Consider the following 27841-nt stretch of genomic DNA (forward strand, 5'->3'; position numbering starts at 1 on the left):
TTGCTCTGAACTCAGAGCATCCTGTAGCACGGAACTAGGAGTCTGAGAACATCAGGAATTCACTCTTCTTGCTGTGGTCTGAAGACCATCACATCCAGGGCTCCCTGGAAACAAGCCTCGTTGTGTGCCTTCCTTGATGCTTCCCAATCTTACTTTGGAAATATTAGATATGATATTAGTGTGAGGGAAGTGGGGGTGCACTATTTTCTAAGTGTTAGTCCAAATCACACTATGAGAGACTTATAGGACTGTCCTAGTGCCTTTGCTTTGTTGTCCCTATCTCCCGGGTCCTTGAGTATCTCCAGGTAAGCTTCATGACCTCCCTTCTGTGCCTTCCTTTAAATCAAATAAAAGGAATTATTATATTCAGCTTTGAACAGCTCATCTAATTCTTCTGAGAAACTTTTTTAGTCCTAGCAATGGACTCTGACTGTCTGCACCTTTTATATTAAGGATTTGTACACCTCATTCTGAGAAGAATAACAATCATTTGGTCTTATCTGAAACAGGAGGCCTGCGAGTATTGTCAAAAAATCACAAGTGAACCACAAGTGTCCCTGAGGAGTAGAGCAGGAGAAGGAGGAGGTCCATGATCCTCTTCTAGTATTAATGTTTATGATATAATGGATGAGTAGAACAGACAATAATGGACGACTCCCATCCGATCTCATTTATTCAAAGAAAAAGTTAATAGCTCAAAACAGGCACTGAAGTGAATGTATTTCCCAAGAAGATATAGACCTCTATAACAATATTGAACTCTTAGTTGTGGGCATTAGTCATGTGAGTTATCACAAAGAGATAGTTACTGGAGCCTAGATATTTCTTTCATGTATTAACTTGGATTTTTGTCTTAGCAAAGTTCTTAGAAAGCAATAGGCACTTAATAAATTCTTTTTCATTCATTTAGCTAAATACTTAGCTATCTGATCTGTGACTTCTTCATCTAGAATCCTTGAATGTTGCATTGGTGAGGGCTTCATACATAGTTTCCATAATTGATTAGTCAATATATTCCACTTTGAACCTAGGAAATTAGCAAGGGACTCCAGAGCCAGAGTCTTCCAATGTGACATTTTTATACTAATACAACTGGAGGTAGAATAATAATTGTAGTGATAATGGTTATTAAAAACCAGGTATCATGTCATTGGTATTTCACTGAAAGCAGCAACATTTTTCTCATTAATTCTAGTAACGAACGCAAGTTTTGGGGAATCCTTGGACCAAAAGAAAATACAGTCGATGCTTTAAGAAAATATATAGGTCGGGACAGCTAGGTGGTGCAGTGGATAGAGCACCAGCCCTGGATTCAGGAGTACCTGAGTTCAAATCCGGCCTCAGACACTTAACACTTACTAGCTGTGTGACCCTGGGCAAGTCACTTAATCCCAATTGCCCTGCAAAAAAAAAAAGAAAAGAAAAGAAGAAAATATATAGGCCAAGTTAAAAAACATTTTCACAAGCAAATCAAAGTAATTTGTATGAGAAGAAAAGTTCATTGAGAAAAAAATCTCGTCATCAAATATCTCTGATAAAGGTCTAATATAAGATATAGGAGGGATCACAAATATATGAGACCAAGGGCCATTCCCCAGTAGAAAAATGATTTAAGAATATGAGCAAATGGAGGTGGGTGGAGCATGGAGCCAAGAGGATGTATTAGAGGCAGCAACCAAACTGAATTCTCTCAACATTCCCCTCTAAGCAATGTTAAAATGATGCCTCAAATAAAATTTTGGAATGGAAGAACCAACAAAAGGTCAAGGTGAAACATTTTTCTGGTCTAAAAAAATTTAGCAGGACAAAAAAAAGGTGGCAGGTATGTGGCACCAGGGTGAAGGCCTGTCTAGAGAATATATAGGTGGTGGTAGCAGCTTCAGGAATGCTCAGCCCAGAGACTGTAAAGGGATCATCCAACTGATCAAAAAGAGATTATAGGGAACCCAGTGCTGTCACTGGGTGCAGCTGGCTCTGATTGGCAATTCTATTATCCAAACTTAGTTATGGATCACAGTTCCCGGGCAGATAGAAGTACTTGTTATTGGTCACAAGGGAGTAGGAGCCCTGGTCGCAGCTCCAGGGCCAAGAGGAGTGCTAGTGCCCATGACTGCAGGGGAACAGAAGCCCTTCCTGGGTAAAAACCAGAGCATAGACCAGAGGAACAGTTACCACACCTCTCCCCAGATCATATCAACTTGGAAGCACCAAAAACTTTCAGACCCCCAGAACTAGCTCTGAAAACAGCAGTATGAAAAAGCCTTAAGCTTGGGATAGTGCCTCTCCACCCCAAGGTGAGCAGAACCCAACTTTAACATAAAGGTCAAAGTCAAGAAATAGGCTAGCATAATGAACAAACAGAAAAGGAGCAGGAGGAGAAGGAAGAGGAGGAGGAGGAGAAGAGATGGAGAAAAAGATGGAGAAGGAGAAGGAAAAGAAGAATAAGAAGACCACCATTAAAGAATTACTACAGTGACAAGGAAGGCCAAGACACAAACTCAGAAAACATAACATGAAAACGGCTACAAGCAAAGCCTCAAAGAAAAATGTTAATTGGACACAATCCCACCAAGAATTCCTAGAAGAGTTAAAGAAAGTAATGAGTAGTAAAGGAAAAATTGGGGAAAGAGATGAGTGATGCAAAAAATAGAATTGACCTGATGGTAAAAAAAAAAAAAGCACAAAAAGATGAAAAAAGAATTCCTTAAAAATCAGATTAGACCAAATGAAAAAGTAGGCACAAAAATTCACTGAAGGAAACCCCTTAAAAAGCAAGATTGGTCAAATGGGAAAAGAGCTACAAAAGCTCACTGGGGAAAAAAAAGTAATTCCTTAAAAATTAGAATTGGGAATGTAAAAACTAATGACTCTGTAAGACATCAAAAAACAATAAAACAAAGTTAAAAGAATGAAAAATAGAAGAAAGTGTGGAATATCTTATCAGAAAAACAACTGACATAGAAAAAAGAAGGGAGAGAATTTAAGAATTATTGGGACTAACAGAAAGCCATGATAAAAGAAAAGAGGGGGCAGCTAGGTGGCACAGTGGATAAAACACCGGCCCTGGATTCAGGAGTACCTGAGTTCAAATCCGGCCTCAGACACTTGACACTTACTAGCTGTGTGACCCTGGGCAAGTCACTTAACCCCCATTGCCCCACAAAAAAAAAAAAGAGCCTAGACATCATATTTCAAGAAATTATAAAGGAAAACTGCCTCAACATCTTATATCAGAGGGTAGAAGAGAAATTGAAAGAATCCACTGATCACCTCCTGAGAGAGATTCCAAAATGAAAACTCCCAGGAATATTGTAGTCAAATTCCAGAGCTCCCAGGTCAGAGAGAAAATATTGCAAGCAGCTAGAAAGAGACATTTCAAATATTATGAAGCCACTGTTAGAATCACACAAGATTTAGTTGTCCCAATGTTAAAGAAGTGGTAGGCTTATAGTATGATATTACAAGAAGCAAAGGAGCTGAGATTACAATGAAGAACCATTTATCCAGCCAAATTGAGTATACTTCTTAAGGGGGGAAATGGATATTTAATGAAATGAAGGATTTGCAAGCTTTTGGGGGGGGGGGTGTTGTGAGGCAATTGGGGTTAAGTGACTTGCGTAGGATCACACAGCTAGTAAGTGTTAAGTGTCTGAGGCCAATTTGAATTCAGGTCTTCCTGACTCCAGGGCCGGTGCTCTATCCACTGTGCCACCTAGCTGCCCCTTGCAAGCATTCTTAATGAAAAGACCTAAACTGAATAGAAAATTTTACATTCAAACATAAGACTCAAGAAAAGCATAAAAAGGTAAATATGAAAGATAAATTATAAGGGAATCAATAAGATTAAACTGTTTACAGTCCTATATGGAAAGATGATACAGGAGCAGCTAGGTGGCACAGTAGATAAAGCACTGGCCTGATTTGATTCAGGAGGACCTGAGTTCAAAGCAGGGCTCAGACACTTGACACTTACTAGTTGTGTGACCCTGGGCAAGTCACTTAACCCTCATTGCCACTCAAAACAAAAACAAAAACAAGAACAAAACAAAACAAAAGATGATACATATAGTCTTAAGAATTTTATCATTATTAGGGCAGTTAAAAGGAGTTTACACAAACAGAGGGTATGGGTGTGAGTCAATTGTGTTGTAATGATCTCCAAAAAAATGAAGGGGTGAGAAAAAGGAAGGCACTGGGAAAAGGGGGAAGGGAGAAGCAGAAGCGGAAAATTTTACTCATATAAAAGAGCTTTTATAGTGGAGGAGGAAGTGAGGGGGGTTGTGCAGGCAATGCTTGAATCTCACTTTCATCAGAATTAGTTCAAAGAGGGAAGCATATATACATACACACACACACATTCAGTTGTGTATAGAAAGGCCCTGGAGTCAGGAGGACCTGAGTTCAAAGCCAGCCTCAGACACTTGACACTTACTAGCTGTGTGATGCTGGGCAAGTCACTTAATCCCAATTGCCTCACCTAAAAACATTTTTTTTATTTTAAAAAAGATAGTGGCAATAGTCATGATATTAGACAAAGTAAAAGCAAAAATAGACCTAATTAAAAGAGATAATAAGGAAAACTACATTCTGCTAAAAGGTATCACAGACAATGAAATATTATTTTTTCAAATTACAACAATTTTTCTCTCTAATAAAGGCCTTATTTCTCAAATATATAGAGAACTGAGTCAAATTTTGTAAAATAAGAGCCATTCTCCAATTGATAAATGGTCAAATGATATGAACAGGCAGTTTCCAGAAGAAATCAAAGTGATCTATAGTCATATGGAAAAAATGCTCTAACTCACTATTGATTAGAGAAATGCAAATTAAAACAACTATGAGGTACCACTTCATACCTATCAGAAATGACAAACAATGGAGGAGATGAAGGAAAATAAGTACACTAATAAACTCATTAGTGGAGTAATGAATGGGTCCAGCCACTATAAAGAACAATTTGAAATTATGCCCAACGGGATAGAAAACTATACATATCCTTTGATCCAGCAATACTACTGCCCAGTCTATATCCTAAAGAGATCAAAGAAAAAGGAAATGGACCTATATGTACAAAAATATTTATAGGTTCTTTTTGTTCATATAGTTCTTTTGTTCTTATAGTTCTTTTTGTCATGGCAAAGAGCTGGAAATTGAAAGAATGATCACTAATTGGGGAATGGCTGAGCAAGTCACGATATATGATGGTGATGGGGTACTATTGTTCTGTAAGAAATGACAAGGGAGTGGTTTCAGAAAAAACCTTGCAAGACCTATAGGAACTTATGAAAAGTGAAGAACTAGAAGATTATTTGTGTATGGTAACATCAATATTACAATGAAGACCAACTGTGTAAGACAGCTACTCTGATCAATACAATGATCCAAGACAATTACAAAGAATTTGTGATGAAAAAATGCTATTCATATTCAGAGAGAAAACTGATGAACTCTGAGTGCAGATTTGAAGTATAATTTTATCACTTTATTTTTGTGCTTTCTTTGCAATATGGAAATGCGTTTTGCATGATTTCACATGCTTAATTGATCTCATATTACTTGCCTTCTCAGTGGGTAGGGGAGGGGTAGAAGGAAGGGAGAGAATTTGAAACTCAAAATTTAAACAGAAAAGAATGTTTAAAAATTAAAAAATAATAAATTTCAAGAGAAAAATACTATGAGCAAACAGTTCTCAAAAGAATTGCAAACTATTGATAAACATACGAAAAGATTGTTCCAAATGATTAATGAGTAAAATTCAAATTGAAATAACTCCAAGGTTTCATCTCATCCTCAGCAAATTGGCAAAGATGACAAAAGAAGGGAATTATTAGTGTTGGAGGCAGGTGGCAGAAAAACAGAGAAGCAGGATATATGTACATGGGGAAAGCTTACTGATTCTAGATTCAGAGGACTTTGGTTTGTATTCAGCCTTCAACAATGTCTGCTACAGGCATAAACCTGGGCACTTAACCTTCTTGGGCATCACCTTACTCACCTGTGAAAGAAGAAGGTTGGATTATATAGCCTCTCAGATTGACTCCAGCTCTAGCTCTATGATTCTGGTACATGATGGATGGAACTGTAAACTGGTCCAACAATTCGGAAAAACAACTAGGATATCAACATTATGTGTTGATCAACTGTGATAGACTAGATTCTTCTCACCAATACAACGATACAAGAGAGTTCCAAAGGACTCACGATGGAAAAGGCTCTCCAAATCCAGGAAAAAAAAGAACTGTGGAATATGGATGCTGATTGAATCACACTATTTCTTTTATTTTTGGTGCTGTTGTTTTTCTTTTTTTGAGGTTTTTCCTTTTTGCTCTGATTCTTCTCTTATAACATGACTAATGCAGAAATGTGTTTAATGTGATTATACATATATAACCTATATCAAATTACCAGCTGTCTTGGGGAGGGGAGGGAGGGAGAAAAATTTGAAACTGGAAATCTTATAAAAACAAATGTTGAAAACTATCTCTACATGTAACTGGAAAATAATAAAATACTTTTTTTTTTTCAAAAAAGAAAAACAACTAGGAATCATGCTGTAGACAAGGTGGCTAAAATGTCCTTTGACCCAAAGATCCTACTGGTAAGTCTAAATGGCCAAGAAGTTCAAAGATAGAAAGGCTGCACAGACACCAACATTATTTATAACAGCACTTTTTATAACAGTAGCAAAGAATTGGAATCAAAATAGATGCCCATCATTTGTGGAGGAAGAGGAAATGTAAAGAACAAAAATAATATGAATGCTATAACTATCATAACAACCTTTGGGCCCAAAGAAAAGACAAGAAAATGTTCTTCCCTCTCTTCTTTGCAAAGATGGGGGGGGGGTAGTATGTAACATGGCACATACCATCAGACTCAGTTAAAGTGTTGGTTCATTTAGCTGAACTGCTTTTTCTCCCACTCTTTTGCATTCATTGTTACAAAAGTTGGCTCCTAGGAGGAAGGGGGGATGATATATTTGGAAATGTGAGTGATATGAAAACAAAAAGCATTGAAATTAAATTAATTAAATTTTTAAATGATAAAAAGAAGAAATCTTCAGCGTAGATCTCTCTATGAGCATCCTCCTACTTAGGCAAACAGGCACAAAGCAAAACAGAACTGTAACATCTGCACAAATGCTAAAGTCTGCTTCAAATCCTTTCTTTCTTGGCCTCAGTTTCCTTAACTGTAAAATAATGGAGTTACACTAGATAATCTCTAAGGTCCCTTCTGGCTCTGACATTCTGCTTCTATGAGACCATGATATGACTGATTCTCCCCCTGGAGAGCCCTGGAATGAGGCCAGAGGAAGAGATTGGAATAGGTTCACGATGCTTAGTAATTCTCCTTGACTCCAAGGAAACATGGATGCCCTTGCATCAGATGCATTTCCTGGGGCTTTGTGTTGTTCCTGATTGTATTCCCATGGAGGGAGAACCTTGTTTTGGTCTCCTCTCTTCGTTTTTCCCTCTACCCCCCTCTCCTTCCACTTCCAGCCTCCACTCCCCACTTCTTGCTTTATATAATTGTCCACATCCAAGGAGCCCTTATGTAACCACAGTCACCTCAGGCTCCCCTCCCTCCCCCTAGCTGCTTGTCGGCAGTAATCTTTCATGCTTGGCTGGGCCATGCCCTCAGCCAGAAATGTAAAAGAGGGAAAAGGAGATCTGCCATCCCTAGCTCTATCACTTGCCAAGGAGGAAGTTTTCTTCCCTGACTGGGGTGACCCCTTAGGATTGCCTCAGTCAGGAAAGATCACTGGTAAATCCTAAATCTAGAAAGGACTTTGGGGAGGGCAGGGTGGGAGGGTCATAAAGGTCCCTGCTCAAAGCCCTTGCTCTAGCCATCCCTAAGGTATGACAAGTCAGGCCATTGATGCTACCCAACACTTTGGGTGGTCCTGCTCCTGTGGAGACTCAGGAAAGTAAGGCAGGGGGGAGAGAGGGGACATCAATATAATTGGTGTCAGCACTTCATCCCAGCCCCTGCCCTAACCGGAGGCAGCTTCACCCCTGGCTACTGCTACTGTTTCCTTCTCTTTCTTGAATTCTCCCCCATTTCCACAATGTTTATTTTAACCACATTTTGCTTGCATTAAAATGGAAACAGAGATGAAAAGGGAAAGGTCCCACACAGCCCCAGAGATGGCTCTAATCACTGACCTGGGTCTTGTCCCAGTTCTTTTGATAATGCTGGCTTCCTGAAATTGCTCAGTTATATATTACAAATCCAGAATGTAACATAAATTACAGGTCAGAAAGCCCCAGTGGACAACAAACCAGAAGATCATGGGAATGTGACATTTTCTGGAATGACAAAGTTGAAATCGAACTTGGGTCATCCAGGCCAGAAGTTCTTAACCTAGGTACTATTTGTGAAGAAATTTCATGGGGGTCCTTGAACTTGGATGAGGCAGTGTCAGGGAATTACATCTTTATTTTCATTAACCTCTAGCTGAAATCTAGCATTTCTTACAATTATGAATTTTTTAGGAGAATGACCATCAAAGGGATCCCAACACAGTAAAAAAAAAAAAAAAGGTTACAGACATCTGATGTAGACGGATCCCTTTCATTTTACAGATGAGGAAGATTTGGCCTAGAAAGGGGATATTGGGACAGTGAGGTACAGTGAGGAAATCGCCGGATTTAGAATCAAAAGATCTGTGTCTGGATCTTGCTTCTGCTGCTAAATTACCTATGTAACATCAGGCGAGTGAGTCAGTCCATTGCAGCCAGCTGCTTTTTTTGAGATTTCTACAGAAAGAGCCAATCAGCCAATGATGCTTTCTTACAGGCACAATTTACTTCACACAAGAGGAGACTTTGTGGCTTAATTTGAGATATTTACTGAGGGAGGAGCCAGGGGGAAGAAAAAGGAGGGGAGGTGGTGAGAAAGGGGAGGGGAGATGCACAGAAAGGACACATTCAGATCAGAGTCACTAGAGAAACAAAGCCACGGATGGATCTCTTGAAGGTCAAGGTACAGCTGTGACGTAGAGAACAAGGGAGTACAGGCCTGGGTGGGATGATCTTCAGACAACAGGATGGGGAAGAAGTCTATGACACATCCAAAGACTCCCTCTAGACCCAGCATCCAGGTTAAACTGGCATGCCCATTTTCTGGTTTGGAGGGGCCCATCTGAGATTTCCCCACAAAACATGGCTCCTCTAATATATGGGAAAGAGGCAGATGTCTCATAAGGTGGGAGCACTATCTCATTCGGGTGAATCTGGTTGGTTTCCCACATCTGATGTGACTCCCTGGTGTCTGGGATGGACTTTTCGGGCAAGGGAGATTCCAGATTGGTGGGTTCCAGAGAAGACAGCAGTGAGGGGTTATTAGGCAGCAGGTGGAAATGTGTCTGAAGAGGAGACAGCCTGTCACATACAAAAAATAATTTAAAAGTGAAAAATGCTAGTTCCATAAAATAAGAGGAGGTTTTGTTTATTGTTTGGGTTGTGGGGGTTTTGGGGGGGTTGGTTTGTTTTTTGAAGTGCCAGAGTAAATTCTCTGACAATATTTCCCTGCTCTACAAAAGTACAGAGGATGGACTAGATAACTCTGTGATCTCTCCTAGCTTGTAATTCTGGGCGGAAAAATGAGAAAGAAGATTAGCTCTAGACTCTAAGGAGTCAGAAGCCCTACTTCTGACACTCACTACCTGTGTGACCTTGGACCAGTCACTTGACCTCCTCAGGCTTTGGGTTCCCCATCTCCAAAATGAGGAGGTCAAATGACAGGGCCTCTGTGATCTCTCCAAAAAAAAAAAAGTCACACTAGAAGAGTAAAGGTGAGAACTCTAGACTAGCACTAAACTCAACTCTCTTTCTACTATTATTTCTATATGTGTTTACTTTTATGGGGGCTAAGTGGTAATAAAGGCTACAGGCAGAAGGTACCGGAGAAATGCCTCATAAATAAAACCACCAGCACTTGAACCAAGTCTTAGAGCATGCAGAGGTGTGTCCTGCTCTCCTTATTACTCTCCCTCCTCAGCCTAAGATAGGAAGCCCAGAAAGCTTGGCTCTGGCATTACAGCCTCACCAAGACTTTGGTCTAAGAACTCAGCCTCCTCACATCGAGTAGGACCTTAGAAATCATAGATTTAAAGCTGAATGGGACCTTGGCAAGCACCTATCCAATCCCCGCTCCCTTTTATATATGAGGAAACCCACAGCCTTAAATCAAATGGATAACAAATCAGAGAGCCAGGATTTGGGGCAAGGTCCAGGGGCACCAAATCCAGTATTGTCCTTCGCTATATTTCTCTGACTCTGATGAGAAAGATTTCTCCATATAATATGAATATTGACCACTGATATCAGTACAATTCTTTAAGGTTTACAAAGTGCTACTTACAAGGAACCTGTGAGATAGATATGCAAATATCACTATTCTCATTTTATAAGTGAGAAAACTGAGACAGAAGGAGAAGTGACTTTCCCAAGACCACACAATTAGTAGCAGAACTGGAATTTGAACCTAGGACTAGTAATTGCACAGAATGGTATAGTGGAAAGAGGATTTAATTTGAAGTATCATAAGACCGTAGATTTGGACTCCTCCCTGGGAGAGTCCTTAGAAATCTTCTGGGATTCTGTCCTGCACCAAAGGACCATGGACTCTGACTCTGAGTCTTAGTTTTACAGTCAACAAGCATTTATATAATGGCTACTATATAGAGATAGAGATCGTGCCAAATGGCCACTAGGTGGGGCCATTGTTCACAGAGTGCTAGGCCTGGAATCAGGAAGACATCTTCCTGAGTTCAAATCTAGACACTAGGGGAGCAAGGCGGCGCAGTGGATAAAGCACCGGCCCTGCATTCAGGAATACCTGAGTTCAAATCTGGCCTCAGACACTTGACACTTACTAGCTGTGTGACCCTGGGCAAGCCACTTAACCCCCATTGCCCTGCAAAAAAAAAATTAAAAATTAAAAAAAAAAATTTAGACACTAACTAGCTAGGTGACCCTGGGCACACTTAACTGTGTTTGCCTCAGTTTCTTCATCTGTAAAATGAGCTGAGGAAGGAAATGGCAAATCACTCAAGTATTTTTGCCAAGAAAACCCTTAAGGGGGTCAAGAAGAGTCAAACATGACTGAAAACAACTAAATAACAAATGTTCCAGGCACTGTACTAAGTGCTGTTGTTGTTTGTCTTTTGTTCTCAAAAAGGACCATGACATGGGGCGGCTAGGTGGCGCAGTGGATAAAGAACTGGCCTTGGATTCAGGAGTACCTGAGTTCAAATCCGGCCTCAGACACTTGACTTACTAGCTGTGTGACCCTGGGCAAGTCACTTAACCCCCATTGCCCAGCCAAAAAAAAAAAAAAAAGGACCATGACACTGGGGTGATGTCAGGACTTACAGTGAATTGGATTTAAGTTAGACATCGCTGAGTACTAGAGATACAAAGGAAGGCAAAAAGTCTCTACTCCCAAAGAGTTCACAATCTAAAGGGGGAAGAGAATGGGGGTGGGGGGGTGAGTCTACCCAGTGAGGGGAGGGGGCTGAGGAAGACCTGAAGCAAGGTAGGAGACGATGAGGTGGCCTCACTGGGTCCCCTCCTTTATAGTAAGAGGATCTAGCGTCAACAACCAGCTGCCTCTGTCCCTGGGTCCCTCCCTCCACCTCTAAGAGTGTCTTTCTGGATGAGGAAATGGCTGAAATTCCCTTCTTCAATACTTTTTTATAGTTCCCAGATCTATACATTTATAAAGGTCTCCTCCTCCTCCCGAACTCTGCATCTTCCTTGTTTGACCTTCTAGTGATGGATCATTGAATCTCAGTCCCTTGGATGACCCAATTTCCAATTCCCTAGAGAAAAAAATAAAAAGAACCCTGCCCAGGAAACTGAATGAGAAAAACCTACTTGGGAACTGCTTAGAAATTGTTTTTGTTTTCACATCCTAGAACCTAGAACAGTTCCTTGCAGATTGTATCTTAGAGCTAGAGCTATAAAAGATATCAGGCATTCAAAATTGGCCTCAGAAACTTGACATTTACTAGCTGTGTGACCCTGGGCAAGTCACATAACCCCAATTGCCTCACCAAAAAAAAAAAAAAAGGACTTCAGAAGCCACCTGGTCCAATTGCCTCATTTTACAGATGACAAGTCTGAGGCCCAGGGAAGTTAAGTAACTTGCCCAAGGTCACACAGGTAACAGTGGCAGAAACAAGACTTTAACCTTGATTCTCTGGCCACAAATCCAAAAGACAATTAGCGACTTGTCTTTTGCTCATTCTAGGGGGAAGGGAAGGGAACATGAATTTATTAAGCACCTACTATACATCAGATTCTGTGCCAACACTTTTGATCCTCACAACAACCCTGGGAGGTAAGGGTTATTATCATCCTCATTAAACAGTTGAAAAAACTGAAGCAGACAGAGGTTAAGTGACTTGCCCAGGGTCACACAGCCCAATAAATGATCAAGGCAGGATCTTAACACAGATCTTCCTGATTTCAGGCCCATTATCCACTGTGCCACCCAGTGATCTCTGCAACAGAAAAGAGCTGGGCTTATAGCCCATCGATGACCCTTGCTATTCGATCATGGGCAACTCATTTAATCTCTGTGCCCCAATTTCCTCATCTGTAAAATGGATATAATAGCTTTACACCAAATATTATATGGATTAATATAACAAGTTATTACATTAATTTCTTCATATGGTGGCTGTGAGAATCAAATCAGATGTTTTTAAATGTTTTCAAATCTTTACATGAGTATCTAAATGTAATTTATTAATTCCACTCTGAAATGGATATGAAAGAGCCAACCCTTTGAAAAGCTGTGAAGAATTTGGAGCTTATCTTCAAGCCCTCCATGTTGTTGTTTTCTTCCCCAATCTTAACCTTTCTGCCATTCCCTCATAGGCCCCTAGTGCCCCTAGAGTACCCTGGTTTCTCCTGCTTGGGAGGAAAATCTATTGGATAAACAGTTCATTTTTACCAAGAATTTTTTTACTAACACACCAAATGTGTTACTCTCCCCAAAAGTATTTGTATTTTAATAGAACCTAGAGTGAGAGGATAAATGCTTAACATTCATCCCTAATTGGAAATTTTCCAGCATTAGGGCACTTGAGGTAAAGAAAAAAATTGGGGCAACATGGATTTCTTGGGTTGTTGGTTTGGGGGGCAGGACTTCTTCCTATTCTTCCCATGCCACATTTGGTTACTGTGAATTCTATAATTCTTTACATCATCTCACACCAGGGAGGATTTCCAGGGCATCCGTTGTCAGGCAGAGTTAGCCTGTGCTGCTTGGAGAAAATTTGGAGGTGGGAGAAAAGGAAGAGAGTAACAGTGCTTGGTGAGTCCCAGAAATCCCACTTCACAAGACCTTCCATCCAGTGGCCTAGAATTATGGGTATGTAAGTGGCTTGCTGGACAGAGCTCCTCTGACCTTGTCATCCACCGAGGGCCAGAAGAATTACTGGGTCAAGGCTTACAGGGAGAGGGAAGCAGGCATACTTTCCCCCCATTTTCCCAGTTATTTCCTGCCGGAACAGGGAGATGACCTGATGGGAGAGCTGGTGAGCCAATTGGCTTTTACTTACTCAACTACTCCTCCCCCACCCCCGCTTTTTTTTCTTTTTTCTCTGATCCTCTTCACCCAATTCTGCAAATGCCTTTGTATCTCCCAAAATCCTGTTCTGAATCATCAAACACTGTTGAGAAAAAGGCAGAGGGAAAAGTAGAGGGGTCACCTGACTTGTCTTTTGTCCTCAGACTTGATCTTCTATAATTTCCTTTCTGTATCCGTCTTAATGATGTCTCTGGCTTAGAGCTATTCATCTCTCGGAAACATTTTCATCTCATTTCACCACATTAATGCCTCAGAAAATTTTTATCCTTCTCTTTTCCTCCCCTCTCTCCAGTCCTCCTCTCTATGCTCTCCCCGACCCCCAGCACACTAAGGATTGTGGTTAAATCATATTTCTTCCTTTCTATCTGGCTTTCATTTTTGCTATTGTTCCATCAACAGCTTTCATTATTTGCCCAGCCTGCCTTTTAGTCTTTCCTGTAATCAATACTTATATCTCCCACTCCCTTTGTGGAACTATTTTCTCTCGAAAGACTCAAAGTGAGTTATTTTGGAAGCATTCTTTGCTCTCACCAGGGTTCACTAAGAGAATCCTCCAAGTCAATAAGATGGCTTATTTCAGAACAAGGTTCACAGTAAAAATGGTCCTGTTTTCCTTCCTTCTATGTCTGCCACCTTGGAAAACCCCAAGGTTGAAAACACTAAAAGTTTATAGCCCTAAAGTAGCCATTAAGCCAATGCCTGCCACAGCAGCAGGACCCAACTTTTAAATCCCACTGGATCCAGCACCTACTTCATGAAGTACATGGAACTAAACTTTGGGAGGCATGACTACAAGAGACATTGCAAAAAAGTCCCCTGCCTTCAAGATACCTACAGATCTCCTTCCCCTTAGGGGCAAACACTGCCCAAGCAGTCCCCTCTTGGGGTTAGCCATTTAATCCCAGAAACTGAAGGGACTTCTCAACGGTGGGTTTGGTTGGGTTTGGTTGTTATCTTCTTCCCTTCCCTTCCCTTCCCTTCCCTTCCCTTCCCTTCCCTTCCCTTCCCTTCCCTTCCCTTCCCTTCCCTTCCCTTCCCTTCCCTTCCCTTCCCTTCCCTTCCCTTCCCTTCCCTTCCCTTCCCTTCCCTTCCCTTCCCTTCCCTTCCCTTCCCTTCCCTTCCCTTCCCTTCCCTTCCCTTCCCTTCCCTTCCCTTCCCTTCCCTTCCCTTCCCTTCCCTTCCCTTCCCTTCCCTTCCCTTCCCTTCCCTTCCCTTCCTTTTCCTTCTCTTTCTTTTCTTCTTCCATTCCCAACACTTATCAAATAGTAGATGCATAATAAATGCTTGTTGACGTGATTTGGTAGTTGATATTCTCCCCAGGCACTGATCACAGGAACCTAGAAGACCCAGATTTATACCCTCCTTCCTCTTTCCCCCTCTCTTTGTCCTCCCTTCCTCTCCTTCTCTTCCCTCCCTCCTCTCACACACATACAGCATCACGTCTTTTTTTTTGGGGGGGGGGGGTTGTTTTTTTTTTTTTTTTAGTGAGGCAATTGGGGTTAAGTGACTTGCCCAGGGTCACACAGCTAGTAAGTGTTAAGTGTCTGAGGCCAGATTTGAACTCAGGTACTCCTGAATCCAGGGCCAGTGATCTATCCACTGCACCACCTAGCTGCCCCTCTGATATTTTTTTAATTGACCAGACAGGTGAGCTATTGATAGAATATGAAGAACTCTGTAGGACTAGGACAGGAAACAGCCAAGTTTTGATGTGGGATGGGAAAAGAAGGGCCTGGAGTGTACGGGTTTGCCTTTAGAGGAGCTTAAGATAGACTATGAAGGGAAGAAAAGGGAGAATCAGCCTAAGGCAAATGTCATCTGCTTCTCCATTTTGTTAAAGACCAGCCCTGAAGAGAAAGACACACGAGTGAGATTGTGTTACCTATATGAGCAAGTCAGAGATTAACCCCTGTGTAATCAGAACCAAAGCCTCTTATCTGATGCTATTGCTGAGACTACTGGCTGAAGCTATTGTCTGGATGCCACAGCTGTTTGCAGGCGCCTCAATCAGCCTCCTCCCACCTCCAACTGTGGGTAATAAGGGACAGATTTACACCATGCTGTCATATTTTCCTGGTGGGTTTCTTTATTGAAGCCACCAGTTCAGATTAACCACAAGGTGCATAAACCATGCAACTTCAATTTCGATGAAAGATGGGCAGTAGCCCTGCCTTCCCCAACCGCTCACCTTGGGGATTCAGAGGGTGTGCAATTATTCCACAGAGATCTCAAACTGGGGCAACTCATTTGGATCATTTCACTGGCCTGGAGCTTACAAGGCTCCCTTGGGAAATGCACCTACCCCATTCCATTCCCTTCTACTTTGACCACTTTTGTTTCTTTTGGACCTACTCCAGGAATGGCCTTGCTGGAAGGGTGATCTTTAAAGGTGATCTAATCCAACAATAAAGCCTGAGGTAAGTTAAATGGTTTGTCAGAGGTCACACTTAGAGGCAAAATTTGAACTCATGTGCTCTGACACTTTCTCCTTGTACCATGATATCTGTGGGCAAAAACACAAACTCATAGCAACATAGATTTAGAGCTAGAAGGGACCTTTAAGGTCATCTGGTCCACTACCCCTCCTTTTACAGATGAGGAAACTGAGGACTGGGGGTTCTTAAATTATTTGCCCCAAGGTCAAAGGCAGCTAAGTGGCAGGACAGGGATCTGTAACGATTGGAATGACGCCACCTGCTGGAGACTTACTGTAGAAGAGTTACGCCCATGAAGCGAAGGTCTTTGAGGGCAAGACTAGGAGTCTTTTCTTGGCGTCAGGAAGCGATGTGGGCTAGTGAGAGGAAGAAGGAAGAGACTGGCGCTCGGTCTCGCTCTTTCCTTTGGACTCTGGTGGAGAGTGGAGCTAGAAATGCGCTCTCCCTTTAATAGATAGGAATCTAGGCCTTTCTCTCTCTCTTTACCAAATTCTTATTTTCCTTAATAAATGCTTAAAAGTCTAACTCTTGCTAAAGCTTGTAATTTATTGGCAACCACTCATTAGATATTTTAGACAGTTTAGCTAGAATTTTAGCCCTTAACAGATCCAAACCCTCATCCTCTGATTCCAACTCCAGCACTGTTTCCAGTACCCCCTATTGCCTCTTTGAAACTCAGAGAAATGCTCAGGTTTAGCCTGCGGCTGGTATCTTTGCCACTTGTCAAGTGAAGACTAGAAAAAACTGGCCTGGACCAAGTCTACTTGTTTCCATTCCTTTTTTGTTGTTGTTCAGTTGTTTTCAGTCCTGTCTGACTCTTCATTACCCCATTTGGGGCTTTCTTGGCAAAGATACTGGAATGGTTTGTCATGTCCTTCTTTAGATCATTTTACAGATGAGGAAACTGAGGCAAATAGGGTGAAGTGACTTGCCCAGGATCACACAACTAGTAAGTGTCTGAGGCCAGATTTATACTCAGGAAGTTGAGTCTTCCAGACTCCAGGTATGGTGCTCTATCCACTATGCCACCTAGGTGCCCTTCCATTCCTTAGGCACTATCTTATCACCCAATCCTGTCTGCCTTAGCAAAAGGGACTTTTAGAAACCATCTCAGGAACCAAATCCCTCTGTCTACCAGGAGGTGGTGGTGTCTATCCATTTACAATCCAAATAAGTTCAGGGAAATTGTTCATTGAAAAATTTTCTTCCCAAAGAATCTCTTCAATGATTTTTTTTTTAAGTGTAAGTGTATATGTAGATGAAGTGGTGTGTGTGTATGTGTTGTGCACCTATCCCCAACCTCACATCCTTAAGGGAATAAACTTCAAACTGGGGTAGAAAACATTAGCCAGCTATGTGACCCTAATTTTACACACACACACACACACACACACACACACACACACACACACACACACACACACACACACACACACATTTTTAACCTAACTTTTCCCTTTCCAGGCTTCAGTTCCCTTATCTGCAAAATAAGAGTGTTGGATTTGACAATCCCTAAAGTCCCTTTCAGCTTTAAATACAAGATCCTATGCTATTTCGCACTACTTTAGGGTGGTACCATATACAAATCATAGTCAGTCACTATATATACAAACAAAAGCCAAGATAGTCACTGGAAAGGAATGGGGTAGATGACAGAAGTACTCAAAAGATAGAGCTGCAAGGACAAAGAACTGAGGTCTACTGAGGAATAGTCTTTAAAGAGCCCCCCTTTCCCAACTTTCCCATAAAAGCTAATCCCAAGATCCCACCCCTCCAGCCCTTGATGGTGGCCTTTTCCAATCACCCCCAGGTTTTCATGCCTTTCCCTTTGAGACCACCTCCTATCTAACATGACTCTGTCAATATCTAGTTATTTACATGTTGTCTCTCCAAAGGGATGTAAGTCCCTTGAGAGCAGGGGTTACTTTTAACCTTTCCTTCTATGCCCCCTACTCCAAATTTAGCACAGCACCAGGAACATAGTAATGCCTTAATAAATGCTTTTTGATTGATTGAATGAATGAACGAATGAACGAGAGGATCTCTACCTCATTCAATAAGTTGTCCAGCATCTTTAAACAACCAGATGAGGTGGCTAAGGGAAACCCATAAATAAATAAATATATTACCTCCTAAAGTCTGCATTAGGGGTGAAAGGGGGAGGCTCAGAATGTTTGAATGCTAGCTTTTGATTTGAAGAAGGTATTATCTTTGGAAGGGAAGGCATTCTCTCCTTTGGTCTCCCGTCTCCCATCTCCCATCCCCCTAGCCACTGACCTCTCTCCTCAGAGGCCGATGCTTTTCCTTCAACTGTACTGAATTGGTTTAGGACAGGAGAATCTCGGAATTCCGAAGCTACAAAGGACTACAGAAGATCACCTGACCTATCAAGCAGATGAACTATCCAGGTCGGATAGAGGTCTAGTCTAAATATTTCCAGTGACAAAGCTCTCAGACACCTCCTTTCACTTTAGGCTCCTGACACAGAGGGTGAGGTGCAGATGGGTATTAGAGCATAGACCAGGGGCTCTGGCTTCAAATCCTTTCCTGGGCTTATTACCTGTGTGACCTTGGGCAAGTCAGTGTCCTCATTTGTAAAATGGGGGGATGGGGGCAGGGGAGATGGAATTTCAGCTGGTCTGGCCTCTAAGGTCCCTTCCAGTTCCACATCCGAGGTCCGGTGGGCACGTGTCTGGGCTATGTCCGTACACTGCTTTGAGCAATTCATTCAAATCGTTATCTCAGTCACTAACGCGTTTGGGTACGTGTATTCACACACGTAGGTGTGTGCTCCGTGTGCCCCGAAACGCGTGTTGCTGGAGATGGGGGTGTGCGGAGTGTATTTGTGGGTCGTTGTCCTCTGAGTGTGCCTGGGCGCCGGGAGATTTACATCTGCACCCTTTGTGTGTTGCTACCCGTGAGGACGGCGGTTCACGTGCCGAGTGCACACTAGGGGCGGCAGGAGCACGGTGGGGGGAGGGGGTCAGGGAGTTTGCAGCAACATTAGACATCGGGGGACACGCGGACCGCGCTGGGGCTGAGGACAGGCGGGAGGGGGCAGGGGCGGCCGCGGGGGCGGAGCTGGGCTGTGGGAGAGCCAGTGAGCTAGCTGGGCTTGGGGCCCGCGGGGCTGAGCTGGGAGGGAGGGCCAGGGGTAGGCTGGGTGCTGGGAGGGGACCGGGCTGACGGCGAAATCCGGGACCGCCGCTGGAACGGAGCTGGAGCCCCAGTCAGAGCCAGAGCCGGAGCCTGAGAGGGTCCGGGCGGTACGAGCAGCAGCGGCAACAGGGAGCAGGGGGGCCGTGCGCGGCAATGCAGTGAGAGCATCTGGGGGAGCAGGAGCCGGGACTAGGGGGTGGGGGGAGGGAAGGGGGGCCCGCTCTGCAGAAATGTGACTTCAGTAGCGGCTGCAGGAGAAGCCGTCCGGCTGTGGGGCCGCCGGGGCGGGTGAGTGAGATGCGGTTGCGGAGAAGGGGTTCAGCCTAGGCGGAAGGACGGGAGTGATGGTGGGGGGTGGGGGGCGGCTCTCCAGGCCCCAGAGAAACTTTTTCTCGGGCGGGAAGAACTCTGTGCAGCGTCCCCCATCCCGGAGGGGATTGATCTCCCTGTACCGTCCAGGGGCCGCCACAGGGACTGGATGAACCATCCATCCGGGGATGAGGGGGGGATTTGGGGGGAGCGGGGGAGAGGCCCCATTACAACCCGAGTTCTGAGAGGAGCCGCAGAGGGCGGAGCGGGGCCAGGCTTGGGGGGTGATTGTCTCGGGAAAGGCGGGGGAGGGTCTGGGTATGAAGGGGGAGGTGGGGAGCTCCTGCGGAGGAATTGGAGCGGGGGTCAGTTCCTTGAAGCTCCGGGAGGAAGGCAGTCAGTAGCCCATCCTTGGCTCACGGGAGGGAAGGCATCTCCTGGCCCTCATTGGAAACCAGTGCCTGACCCACACCTGCAGAAGAAAGGTTGCTGCGGGACGTGCTCCGCACTGTCCGGGAGGGAGGCACTGCGGACTGGGGACAAGTGGGAAAACTGGGGCCGTAGAACAGCAGGAAATCGGGGCTGGAGGCGGACTAATGCAGACTTGGAGAAGAAAGGGGGAAAGCCGAACTGGAGGCTTTAAGCTCAGTGGTGATTAGAAAAGCACCTTGCGGGGGGGGGGGGGGGGGGGGGGCGTGTGCAGAGTTCTGAGGAAGGAGCTTGTAGGGAGACTGCAGTTTAAGCTCGGCCTCGGGGGCTGGCGGCAGGTTGCCAGAGAGCCCGAGCCCAGAGAGACCTGGGGTTAGGAGTGGGGAGAAGGTTAGAACTCAAACATGTATGGCTGGCTTCGTGCCTTTCTGCAGCTAACCTAAGGAAGAGAACGATGGCTGGATGGGAGAAGGGGGGGGGGGGGGGGAGAGGGAAGGAGGGGGGGGTGGATGAGAGAAGAGGGGAGAGATGAGAGAGGAGGGGAGAGAGAGAAGAAGAGACTGAGAGAAGGTCATTGAATACAATAGTACGTACGTCTGGTTGAAGAATACGGTAGCTGGGAAATGTTTGCCTGCAGTGGGAAGGTCGGGACCTTAATGGTGGAGGGAGTACTAGCCAACCTTGGATACTCAGAAAGGATTTTTGTAGGATTGTTGACCGCGGGGACCCCCACCAGCCCCAGCCAGCTCAGCTCTGCGTCTTCGTTCAGCTCCCCAGGCTTGGGATAGGGGGAGATAATGTGGGCCTGAATACAATGCAGCTTCACTCTTGCCCCTACTCCAGCTCCTTCAAGTTTCCTTAACTGGCGCTAGGAAATCCATCCATAGAGCTCAGATTCTCTTTGGATGAACCCTAGAATGGTCAGGTCCTTTGACTCCTTCATGCAGCCATTCCTTACCAATCTCTTTGGAAATCTGGCTTCTCTGTCAGAAGGAAAAGCACGGAATTGATCCAGAAATTGTGTTTGATTTAATTTGCATCCAGCCTCTGGCCAGTACTGGGGGACTGGGAGTATCCCTAGAGATGATTATCTCTGAAACCAAGAGGAAACTTGCCTTCTTGCCCCTTGAGCACACTATTCCAGATATCCTTTGAGCCTGAGCAGGGCAGAGTACAGTGGGGCTATCAGCCATAAGATTTTCAAAGAGCTGGCTTTCCTGCTCATGATCTTAGAGATCATCTTCTAATAATGTCCAGTCCCTTCATTTAGGACCTCTGAAGCTCCTGAGTAGTTAAATGACGCCCAAGGTCACTGAGACACTTAAGTAGCTGAGCCGGGGTTTGACTTCAGATTCCATGCTCTTTCCCATAACTCTAAACTACCTTACTAAGGGTGCTTTGAGATGTAGAGAAAGGGGGGATTCAGGCCCACCACTCAGTCTTTCGGTTATGTAGAGATAGGGAGAGAAAACAGCCAGATATGTGAGTTCTAATCATCTCCCATAGGCTGGCTTTGTGGAGTGGTGGATCAAGTTGGCCTTGTGTGCAGCCCAGAAAGGCTTCGATCAGATGTGCGGCCCTGGGCAAATCACTTAACCTCCTCTTTGTTCAAGGGGCCCCTGAATTTGACCTGTGGCACTAAAGAGTCTGAGGGGATTAAAAAAAACAACTCAGGGGGAGGGGGTGTTAAAGAATTAGGGTGGGAGAGTCTAGTGTATTTTAGCTGGTGGCCGTCCATAGTATGCAGAGTGATATGCAAATTTGAGTCTCTTATTATTGAGTCCACAGTCCCTAACCAATTTTGTATTCGAACCGCTGTGCAAATTGTTCTTCCTCTCTATTCATTGCCCTGGGGCTTAAGTCAGAAGGGATGATACTGTGTACTAGTGCCAGATGGAGTGCTGGATGCCCAGGCAGAAGTATGGGAGGGGGAAGTAAGGGGGAGGGGGGAGGGAGTAAAAAGAAATATCAGCACTTTGAGGCACAGATGTTAAAAAGTGGTTCTGAAACTACATGCTAAAGATTGTGAGGAATTTTCCATCCAATGGCAGACTGTAATCACATAATGGGAGGACATATTTTCTGCGATCAGTCCCCTCGCTCCTGCCTCTCCTAAGACCTGAAGTTCCCAAGGAGTCTGATTTACTTCAAAGCAACCCGGAGTAGCTATAGCTGTTGTAGCTATAGCAGTGGACTGAGAGAGGAAGGTATTGGTTATATACAGATGAGCCCTACTGGCTCCTCGTTGCTCCATGCCAATTGGCTGGGTGTCTGGATGCAAAATTAATGGGCTTAAACCTCCATCATCTGAGGATGTGCTCGGTTGGCACTAATGGGTGATGTGCAGACAAAGATATATTAAGCCCTAGCGTTTGAGCACCTCTGACTCCAGGCCGACTGATTCTTGTCCTTCCCAAAGTGTGCTCCTTGGATCTTATAAATACCCTGGACCCAGAAACCACGTTAGGAGTTATTTTAAAATAAATTAGTGTTCCCTACCAGAACTATCCGATTTCATAACTGCAGTTCAAAATTGGTAGAATTTTCTCTATCACAACCCAGGGAAACCTGCCAGCTCTGAATGGAATGGTCCAGAATATAATTTGCATTTAAATGATTGCTTTTATTTACAGGCTGGAGGCTTTTTTGCATATTCATGGAGACATTCTCACAACTGTATTTACATACCGAAAGGGATTTCTTTGGAGCTAAATCTAGGAGTTGAGTTAGGTTAGGCTTTGCCTGTGTTTGAGATAAATTGGTTGTGAGGAAGCTAAGAAATGAATGGTAGGAAAGGGTGTAACGAATTCTACTGATGATTCAGCCCAGCTATTTGTGCCCTAAAGTCTTTTGCTGACTGTTATCTATACTGACAAGTAAAGGCTAAAACCACAGGACTGATGTGATAGATGCAAACACTGGTAGCTCTGGAGGAGAGATCCATCTTAACCCTTTGTTCTTTTTCTGGAGAGCTGGTGCTGCTTTGGGGTTGGTGGGTTGGGTAGTTACCATTCGCTATTAAATATTTCAGCCAAGTAAAATCAATAAGCATTTATTGAGCACCTGTAAGTACTGAAGATACAAAAGAGGCAAAAGATAGCCCTTGTTCTCTTGGAACTCAGAATAATGGGGGAGACAACATGCAAACAGCTATGTGTGAGCATGCTATTTAGAGGAGAGGATGGAGATCATCTGAGAGGGAAGGCACTAGCACCAAATGGGATCTGGGAAAGACTCTTACAGAAAGTGGGACTTTTGCTAGAACCTGAAGGAATTCGGGAGGCAGCAAGGACACTCTGAAGCGTAACCTTCTTGACTGGGGTGGGGGACTGTTGTATCTCCAGCACCTAGCACCCATGATTATAGGTATAGAGCTGGAAAGGACCTTGGAGAGCATTTTGCTTATGAGGAAACTGAACTGAGAGAAGTTAAGTGACTTGCCCAAGGTCACACAGCTAGTTAGTCTCAGGTGTGATTCAAAACTGCTTTCCCTGACTCCCAGTCCAATCCCTGGCATATAGTAAGCCCTTAACAAATGTTAAGTAAATGAATGATTATTGTTGTTATTGTTGTTGTTGTTCAGTAGCGTCTGACTCTTTGTGACCCCATAGCATGCCAATATTCGCCATGGAGTTTTCTTGGCAAAGATACTAGAGTGGTTTACCATTTCCTTCTCCCTTGGATTAAGGCAAACGGGTTAAGTGAATTGGATCAGATGAACTCAAGTCTTTCTGACTCCTGGCCTAGCCCTAGTTGCCTGTATCAGGCATTGGGATACAAATAGATACAAACAGTCCCTGTCCTCAAGAAGCCTTCCTTACTGCGTGATTGGGAATATCAATATGATAGAACTTTGAAAAATTTTTAAGCACCATAGACATTCTGAGAACCGATATCTCTTATTGTTAAGTATGCCAAAGCTTAGGAAAGGGGCCGAAAACCTTAGGTATTAAAATTGTGGTTTTACCTTCTTAAAGAATTAGGGGTGTTTTTTTCTAACTTGGAGCAGAAATTCCTGGTCCCAGAAGGACACATAGGTAAGTTGGGAACTAAGGCTGTTTTGCTCCGGGTGAAGAATCCTATTGGCCCTCTGGGGAGTAAAGCCTCTCTATAGACAACACTTCATTAGCTTGGGTCAATATCACTTATGGGGAAGGAGGGAACGTGGCGCATATATATATATATATATAAAACCTGGCTGTCTCCAACACTTGTTTCTTTTTTAAGTAATAAACATTTTTATTTATAGTTTTGAGTTCAATTTTTATCCCTCCCCTCTCCCTGAGATGGTAAGCAATCAGATACAGGTTATATACATGACCAACAATTGTTTCTTAAAGGAAAGCCAGTATCTGGCTTCTTTTACTGTTGTTTTGGGTGGTTTGGCCTAGATCAAGTGTTCTTATCCATTTTTGCGCCCTGGGCCCCTTTGGCAGGCTGGGAAAACTTACAAGGCCCTTTGTTTTTGGTTTGGTGTTTGGTTTGTGTTGTGTGTGTGTGTGTGTGTGTGTGTGTGTGTGTGTGTGTGTTTTAATTGAAAGAAATGCTACATTTCAGTTAGAGATTAGTGAAAATAAAGATGTAATTATTTTCCCCATCCACGTTCATGCACCCATGAAATCTATCCATAAACCTGTGAACCCCAGGTTAAGAAGCCCTTCTCTAGAGTCATGGAGAAGTGATACCGTGTGTCATCCTAGGATGCTATGTGTCTATCTAAAGACATAGCTATATCTTGAACATAGAGGGGACTTAGAAGAGAGCTTTTGAAGTCCCTTAGCGTATTGTTAATAGATCCTGAGCTGAAAGACAAATTAGGGACCACCTAGTTCTTATCTTTAGCAGGAAGAAAAACAAAGTCTTGGGAGATTGTGACTTACTCAAGGCGGTCAAACAGGTAGTAAGCATTAGAGGTGACTCAAATCTTCTGACTCTAGATCCACCCTAAAAGAACACAGGACTTGGAGTTGGGGAAACTGAGTTTGAATCCAGGTGTCCATAGTAGTTGGGGCCCTGGGTAGTTGACTTAAGCTTCATCTCAGTTTCCTTTGTGCTGTTATGGGAGTTTAAAAAAAATCCATGCTTCTTAGGATTGTTAAACCTTAAAGTGCTTTGGAATTATAATAGCTCATTGGGCTAATATCTCTAGAGTGTTTAGCACGGTGCCTGGCACATAGTAGGTACTTAATATATTTTCCTCTCATCATTTAACCCTGTTTGCCTCAGTTTCCTTATCTGTAAAATGAGCTGAGAAAGAAATGGCAGGCTACTCCAGTATCTTTGCCAAGAAAACTCCACATGGGATCACAAAGAGTCGGATGTGACTGAAATGAATGAACAACTTCCTCCCCTCTGCTCCCATCAGTGTTGGTATAGTACTTCACCAAAACCAAAGGTACCCCATCAGTTCCTACCCATCTTTATTTTCAGTGTTCTAAGATTCCCCAAAGGAAAAATCACCTCCCCGCCCCCCCATCTTTCTGCTGGGGCTGGTCATTAGTCATTCTAGGGGAATGCATTCTCTTAAAGCCAGGGTGGTTAACCCTTTTTGTGTCCTGGACCCCTTGAATAAAATACTCTCTTAGGAGAGTATTTTAAAAATTCATAAAATGCACAGGATTACAAAAGAAGCCAGTTACATCGAAGTACAGTTAATTGAAACAAATTTGTTTTTCGAGTTCCCAGCTCTCAGGTTAAGAACCCGCTGCCCTAAAGGGATCTCCTCTTTCTTCTGGTGATTCCTTGTTTGCTTTATAATAAGGCAAAGGATTGGGAACAAGAGATGGCCTGACAGCCTGACAGGTTATTCATGTACCACCATCTCCATGGTAACTGGCCATGAGAAGAGCTCAGTCACATGAGGGTTACATGACATGAATGAAATAGACTATGTGTGTGTGTATGTGTGTAGGGGCGGGGGGGGGGGGACACATAGAGAGAATGGGAAGCGAGGAGCCTCAGACCAAGGGAGTATTTGCAGAGCCAGCAGGCAACAAAGGTTGTTGTCCTGAAGCCATCTATCAGTGCTCAGAGGCATCGTTTGGGTGCCTCGACAGGGCACTTCAAGCAGCCCACTTCTGAAGGCTTGTTTACTGCATTTCTTTCAAGCTCAGTGAACCACAGCTCACAAGAAAATTGAGTCCTCTCGTGCGTGACCTATCGCTTAATTGTGGACCTTTCTTTCCAGTGTGTATGTTTAAATCAGGATGGTTAAAAGCAGCTTCAGCTCAGTTCCGGTGTCCTGGAGTTTAGGTCATACCAAAGGTAATGAATATATTAGCCTGGTTTTCCATATTCATCGTATTACACCTTTTGAAGCTCTATAGGAATACTCAGATTTATTGCTTCTTATTCCCTTCCATCACCCACTGCAATTCGCTGCCACTGTGCTGACTCCAAAACCCTCATCAGGCAGGAATATGGGAATTTAAAAGGCATGGGGGGAGGGGGGAGGAACTCCTGTCTTTCCTCCCACCTCCCAATTTGGGGTAATTCAAATAACTCTTTTGAGAGGATGAGATTTTTGTGGGGGATGAGGGAGGTGGAAGGAAAGAGGGATCTGTAATTTACACTGTCTCCTGACTTCATTCTCCAACCCTTGATCTTCAGATTATTTCATGGGTGGGTGGCTGTTATGATTATTAGTGATGATGCTATAGACTTTGCCTCTTTTATACAATAAAAATAACTGGCATTTGTAGACGCATTTTAAAGTGTGCAGAGTGCTTCACATATATTGTTATCTCATTTGAGCCTCACAACCAATTCTGTTACTATCCCCATTTTATGGATGAGGACACTAAAGCTCAGAGGTGATTTGCCCAGGATCACAGAGCAATTAAATGTCAAAGGAGGGAGTGGAACTCAGGTATTTCTGGACTCTTAAATCACTACTTAGATCCTAATGCTGACTCCGCCACTGGTGCTGACTGTCACCTGAAACAAGTCACTTCATCTCTCTGGGCCTGAATTTCCTCAACTGTAAAATGAAAAGCATATTACCAGCCCTCCCTTACTGGTTATTATGAGGTTCAGTAGGACTTGAAAAGCATTAAGCACTACAGAATGAAACCCAGGGCTTGACTTCTTTATGGAATTGGACTTTTTTGTAACATGGAGCCATCCTGCAACTCAGCTCATTCCCATGTTCTCATGGGTATAACAAATTCAGGAACTTTTTTGTATAGTGGAAAGAGCATGGGTCAGAAAGACCCGGTAGCATAGATTTAGAACTAGAAGGGACTTTAGTCCAAATATCTCTTTACAGATGAGGGAAGTTGAGTCAGAGAGGAGTTAGGTGACTTGCCCATTGTCACACAGGTAGTGTCAGGGGTAGGTTCTCTGACTCCAAAACCAATGCAGAATGGTATGATAAAAGGGATTTAAAATCAGAGGAACTAGGTTCCTCTGGGTTTTGTTTGTTCAGTCATATCTGGCTCTTTGTGATCCCATGAACCATACTGTCCATGGGGTGTTCTTGACAAAGATACTCACTGGAGTGGTTTGCCATTTCCAGCTCATTTTACAGATGAGGAAACTGAGGCAAATAGGGTTAAGTGACTTGGGCAGTGTGTCTGAGTTGAGATTTGAAAACACACCCTGGATGGTTCCAATTCTGGAAGCCTCCCCAGCCCCTTCTAATTCCAGGGCCTTCCTGCTGTTAATTCTTTCCTATTTAACCTGTCTGTGTCTTGCTTTGTCCATGTTTGTTTGCTTATTGTCTCTCCCATTAGACTGTAAGTTCCTTGAGGGCAGGGACTGTCTTTTGCCCCTTTTTGTATCTTCCCTCAATGCCTAGTATTCCCTCAATGCCTAGTATTCGGGTTTTTTGTTTTTGTTTAGTCTGACTGAGTCTCCATGAGCCCATTTAGGGTTTTCTTGGCAAAGATAACAGAGTGGTT

The 27841-nt window shown here is 43.6% G+C and overlaps 1 protein-coding gene across 5 annotated transcripts in view; it reads left to right on the top strand.

Annotated features, from left to right (window-relative positions):
- Positions 1–19186: 19186 nt before the first annotated feature.
- GPRC5B (G protein-coupled receptor class C group 5 member B) overlaps positions 19187–27841 on the top strand; it is a 28807-nt gene continuing 20152 nt past the window's right edge. For 2 of the 5 annotated variants that reach the window (XM_043978070.1, XM_043978073.1), the window contains exon 1: positions 19363–19490. The gene's annotated coding sequence lies outside the window, so the exon portion shown is untranslated. Of the gene's footprint in view, positions 19310–19362; positions 19491–19870; positions 19997–27841 lie in introns of those variants that run through there. The other 3 variants (XM_043978071.1, XM_043978074.1, XM_043978072.1) reach the window with 2 other exon arrangements.

This window comes from Dromiciops gliroides, chromosome 1 (assembly GCF_019393635.1).
Source record: "Dromiciops gliroides isolate mDroGli1 chromosome 1, mDroGli1.pri, whole genome shotgun sequence".
NCBI classification, from domain to species: domain Eukaryota; kingdom Metazoa; phylum Chordata; class Mammalia; order Microbiotheria; family Microbiotheriidae; genus Dromiciops; species Dromiciops gliroides.